The sequence below is a fragment of the Tamandua tetradactyla genome, chromosome 14 (genome assembly GCF_023851605.1).
Source record: "Tamandua tetradactyla isolate mTamTet1 chromosome 14, mTamTet1.pri, whole genome shotgun sequence".
Classification (NCBI taxonomy): Eukaryota; Metazoa; Chordata; class Mammalia; order Pilosa; family Myrmecophagidae; genus Tamandua; species Tamandua tetradactyla.
In genome coordinates this window covers 30,676,371-30,682,487 of record NC_135340.1, presented here as the reverse complement: position 1 = coordinate 30,682,487, position 6,117 = coordinate 30,676,371, and positions in this window count along the sequence as shown.

The window sequence follows — 6,117 nt, the reverse complement described above, 5'->3', positions numbered from 1 at the left end:
CTAATCAGAAACAGCATAGCACAGAAGTTAAGCACGTGGTAGACGCTGCAGCCAGGGTTTCCTGATTTCTGGCTTAACCTCTTAGTTTCTCCATCTGTAAAGTGGGGATGTACCTACACCTCACAGTATTGTTGGGAAGATTAAGAATCAATAGATCTAAGGCACTCAGAACCAGGACTGGCACCAAGAAACTATTTAATATATATTAGCCATCTTCACCTTTCCACTCTACTGATTATAAAATAGGTCCTGTAAGCCTATATTTTATATTGCCGAATCTACAGTTTAAGAAGCAAAAAGGAGCAACGTAGATGCAATTTAGGGGAGAAGAAAATAGATTTGGAAGTAAGTCACTCCGGTGACTTCCAGGCACTATTCAGCTATTCTAAAGCATACTGACAGGGAAGTGTTAGCCTTAGAACTGATTTTGTCAATGAGAACAAAATTGGAAAATATGCCCTTTAGTTCCAGATAATCAAATTTAAATAGTTAGCACATTTTTAATTAACCTTTTTACTTAAAAATAAAACAGGTTCAGAAAACCACGCAAATCTGTAACTCTGCAAAACACTAAAATTCCCCTTCCATGTTCTCCATCCCAATCCCAGCCTCCTCCCTCCCACCACTATGTGAGTGGTGATCACTTCCTTGCATTTTTTAATAGATTTATCTCCCAAGTGGATCCCTAGATACTACAGTTTAGCTATACCCATTTCTTAAAATGAAATTTCCTATCTTTTAGGTCTCTTTTAATTTATATGTTCTCCCTTCATTCCTTTCTTTTCTTTCAATTTAACTGTTGAAGAATCAAGGTTGAGATGCTCAATGCCTAGATTTATTAATTTCCTAGAGGTTGCAAGACAGCCATATCCAAATTCTGTCATAATAGCTGGGATACTTATATAAAGGGACATTTCATGTTCTATTTCATTACCCAGTTGTACAGTTTATATAGGAACTGCAAGATAACTGCTTGATTCTCTAGCATCTTTGAGATAAAGATTTGATTTATTATTCTTTAAAAAGGTGACCAATTAGTTATACACACAAACGATACATATATCATGAATTCATATATTTAAATATATTTAATGTTTATCAAATTATCCTATTAATGCTCAAATTGTCCCATTTTTGGCCATGGTAGCTTGGCTCCTAAGTCCTTTTGACATGACCTAATAGTCTTTCCTGGCTTCCTTCCTATCTGGTATAAGTTGTTTCATACTCATCTTGTGTATTTTCTTTCCCAGACCTGGACTCAACCATTTCCCCAAGAAGCTCTGGTTTCTTTCCATGGGAAAGGGTGTCTGAAGACCCAGTCTGGGTTCTAGGAGTGTTCATTGCTCCTGAATTGTTGTTGTTTCTATGCCTTTTCAGAGGACAGGGATAAGAAGATGAAATACCTCATGAGAAAGGGGGAAAATTCAACTTCCCCAACTTGAATTCTTGAAATTCTCACAAGCAGTGTGAACAACCAAAGCTATAGGCTGAGCCCTCAGTCTTGGGGTTTGTTCATATGAAATTTAACCCCACAAACAATAGGTCAAGCCTACTTAAAATGGAGGCCTAAGAGTCACCCCCAAGAGAGCCTCTTTTTTGCTCAGGTGTGGCCTCTCTCTCCAGCCAACACAACAAGCAAACTCACCACTCCCCCACCCCTGTCTACATGTGACATGATTCTCAGGGGTATGGTCTTCCTGGCAACGTGGGACAGAAATCCTAGAATGAGCTGAGACTCAGCATCAAGGGATTGAGAAAACCTTCTGGACAAAAAGGGGGGAGAGTGAAATGAGACAAAGTGTCAGTAGCTGAGAGATTCCAGAGTCCAGAGGTTATCCTGGAGGTTATTCTTACTCATTAAGTAGCTATCACCTTGTTATTCAAAATGTAACAGAGAGGCTGGAGGGAAATGCCTGAAAATGTAGAGCTGTGTTCCAGTAGCCATGTTTCTTGATGTTGATTGAATAATGATATAGCTTTCACAATGTGACTTTGTGATTGTGAAAATCTTGTGTCTGATGCTCCTTTTATCTACCTTGTCAACAGACGAGTAGAACATATGGAATAAAAATAAATAATAGGGGGAACAAATGTTAAAATAAATTTAGTTTGAAATGCTAGTGATCAATGAAAGGGAGGGGTAAAGGTTTTTTCTGTTTTCGTTTTATTTCTTTTTCTGTTGTCTTTTTATTTCTTTTTCTGAATTGATGCAAATGTTCTAAGAAATGATCATGATGATGAATATGCAACTATGTGATGAAATTGTGAATTAGTGATTATATATGTAGAACGGAATGATCATATGTTAAGAATGTTTCTGTTTGTTTGTTGTTAAACATTTTTTAAAATTAATAAATAAAAAAATACCTCATGAATTCAAACTGATAGTTACTATTTAAATTCAGGCCTAAGGATTTTCAACCTCTTTTGTTTTCTATCTGTAGCTCCTATCCTCCACTTGAAAATTCTGGTTCTCAAGGACACAGGCCATGAGAATATTCAAATATCCCATAAATACACAATTGCTTTATAGTTAGCACACTTCCCCCTTTCCTTTTACACAGAGAAGCAAGGAGACCATGTAAACATATGTATAAGAACTGGTCACTTCAGAAGACAGAAGTTTCTCTTTATTCTACCCAGAGCTGTACATGTGTCCCAAGAGCTCTGGGAAGTCACCACTCTGGGGACTGAGGTAGGGGAAGGTGGAAGAAGAGGGAGGGGGCAGTTAGCCAGAGAATGGAAGTCGTACTTCTCTCCTCTCCAGTCCAGCTCACCCTCTAGTGGAGTTAGAGGGCAAGAAGGAGCAGGAAAGAGCCCAGGGCAGGGCAAACAGGAAGTTAATCTGCTGACATTTACTTAGCAATTACCAAACTGGCCCTAAAATGAGTGCTGAAGGTAGAAAATCTCTCTGTGGCTTTAAGTATAGCTGGGAAGAGTAGAGGCTGCCCAAATGAAAAGCACTTTGTAAAGTGTCACCAAATAAATGCCAAATTTCAAAATCATGAGAGGGAAAGCCAATAGAGCTTATCAAAATAACTTAATTATAATTATTTTTAAAGAATGCCATTTTATTTCTTTCAATAGAATTCATAGTAGACCCTAAGATACAAATGTTCATATACATTGTGAAAAAATATTAGCGGTTACAAAAGGCTTAAAAATCTTCTACATATAAAAAATAATCAATGGATCCAGAGGTGAAAACCTACATTCTTTATCATTTGAGTTGATGTTAAAGGGGACTCATTTTGGTCATAAAACCCCAGAAACTTATTTTGACATTACCATGATTTTCAAATGTATTCAATAATATATAAGTTCCACATTACAAAGGCTTGAATTAACAAGGCTTTATTATTTTATTAAGTGCTAAGGAGAAGAAAAAAAGTAATAAAAAATGCATTATTAAGGAAGTGAGTTTAACAGACAAATTTTTTTTCCCTTAGATCCCAGGTGTGCAAATTGTAGTAATCAAAATCTTTTGTTCATGAAACAATTTGCCATTGATTTAATTTTTAATGCAAAATTGAAACCAGATTGTTTTTGCATCCACCAGGTGTCACCAAACGACCACCATCTTTTTTTTTTTTTCAACTTAACCAGCAGCTTGCACAATATCCCATGGTATAAAAATAGAAGACTACAACATCATTTCAAAGGCTACGTGTTATTACAGTGTATATGGACCATGATTTATTTACCCAATCCCATATTACAGGATATTTTAATCTTCTTTGTTTCCAGTATTTCACTATTAAAAATAATTGCTAGGCTGAACATAAATTTTTAGACAGGTCTGGACTAGATTCCCGGAAGTGGTACCAGTGGGTCAAAGTGCAAGGCTGTGTGGAAGGGAATCTAACTGGTAGAAACAGGAGTATATCAGATAAGAAGCTTTCCTGGGAAGGTGCAGAAGTGGAAACTTGCAAGGCATTTATGGGCATGTTTGTTTGGCAGGAGTAACAAAAATTGGTGGTAAAAAACAATCAGATCCTTGTGTCTGATGCTCCTTTTATCTACAGTATGGACAGACAAGTAAAACATATGGATTAAAAATAAATAAATAATAGGGGGAACAAATGTTAAAATTAAAAATATATATATTGGGTAGATGGAAATACTAGTGGTCAATGAGACGGAGGGCTAGGGGTATGGTATGTATGAGTTTTTTCTTTTTTTCTTTTTATTTCTTTTTCCGGAGTGATGCAAATGTTCTAAAAAATGATCATGGTGATGAACAGACAACTATGTGATGACATTGTGAGCCACTGATTGTACACCATGTATGGAATGTTTGTATGTCCTTGTACGTTGTTTTATCAATAAAAATTAAAAAAACAACAACAGCCAGGTTTGGTATTTGTATTTGAAATGATTAACAAAAGTGAACATTTGAAAATCATGGTAATGTCAAAATAAGTTTCTGGGGTTTTATGACCAAAATGAGTCCCCTTTAACATCAACTCAAATGATAAAGAATGTAGGTTTTCACCTCTGGATCCATTGATTATTTTTTATATGTAGAAGATTTTTAAGCCTTTTGTAACCGCTAATATTAATTTTTCACAGTGTATATGAACATTTATATCTTAGGGTCTACTATGAATTCTACTGAAAGAAATAAAATGGCATTCTTTAAAAATAATTATAATTAAGTTATTTTGATAAGCTCTATTGGCTTTCCCTCTCATGATTTTGAAATTTGGCATTTATTTGGTGACACTTTACAAAGTGCTTTTCATTTGGGCAGCCTCTACTCTTCCCAGCTATACTTAAAGCCAAAGAGAGATTTTCTACCTTCAGCACCCATTTTAGGGCCAGTTTGGTTAATTGCTAAGTAAATGTCAGCAGATTAACTTCCTGTTTGCCCTGCCCCGGGCTCTTTCCTGCTCCTTCTTGCCCTCTAACTCCACTAGAGGGCGAGCTGGACTGGAGAGGAGAGAAGTACGACTTCCATTCTCTGGCTAACTGCCCCCTCCCTCTTCTTCCACCTTCCCCTACCTCAGTCCCCAGAGTGGTGACTTCCCAGAGCTCTTGGGACACATGTACAGCTCTGGGTAGAATAAAGAGAAACTCTTGTCTTCTATTGTAGGGCAGAAACTAAATGCTGTTAGAGGAGGATACGTGTAGCAGATCAACTAGCTGGGGAGAGGCATGAAGAAATGAAAATTGGATCTTGGGTGGTAGCCATTGGAAAACAGCTTCTACTCATCAGCTAAAGAATCTGCAGGACTCGAAGAACTGAATTTAAAGGACAAAAAGTAGAGAAAGATACTTCTAAAAAAATGATTCCAGATTTTTTTCAGGCGGGGTAACCCAGAAGTCATGGAATCCTAAGGTCTCAATAGACGTTATAGGGCACAGATAGTAATAGATAATAGGAGATGGATGACCAGCTTCATAATTTGTGGGACCCAGAGCAAAATTAAAACCTGGACTTCTTGTTTAAAATTAAGTTTCAAGGCCACGACAGCAAAACATTAAACCAGGCGGGGGGGCTCTTCTAAGAGACGCCACAGCTGACTCGCCCAGGCAGCCCCGCGCAGTGAGCAGACGTGATGCGCTCCAGGGTAGCTGGTTTAAGGGCCAGGCGGGATCACCCGAAGGTGCGAGCACACCTCGCCTTCGCTTCTCAGGGAGAGTGAGCCTCAGGGCTCCAGGGAAGAACTGGGCGCCGTCGCTCCCCGACCTGCCTTCAGAGGCTCTGGGCTGAGGGGGAAGTTTCGCAGCACTTCTAAGAGCGTGCCGGCGCGTTCATTTCGGACCTGGGACCTTTGCGTGGTCATTAGTCCCAAACACACACACACACAAACATTTCAGACCTGGGACCTCTGCGTGGTCATTAGTCCCAAACACACACACACACCTTTGCACGGTCATTAGTCCCAAACACACACACACACACACACACACACACACACACACACACTTTTCAGACCAGGGACCTCTGCGTGGTCATTAGTCCCAAACACACACACACACACACCCCCACTCCTCCACAGCCTGGGCAAAGATCCCGAGACGTGGCGAGTCCCGGCCTTGGACTCAGTGCTGTTACTCATAAACTCGGAGAACGGAGTGGCAGGTGGCGTGTGTGCGCACGCAGGGCCCGCA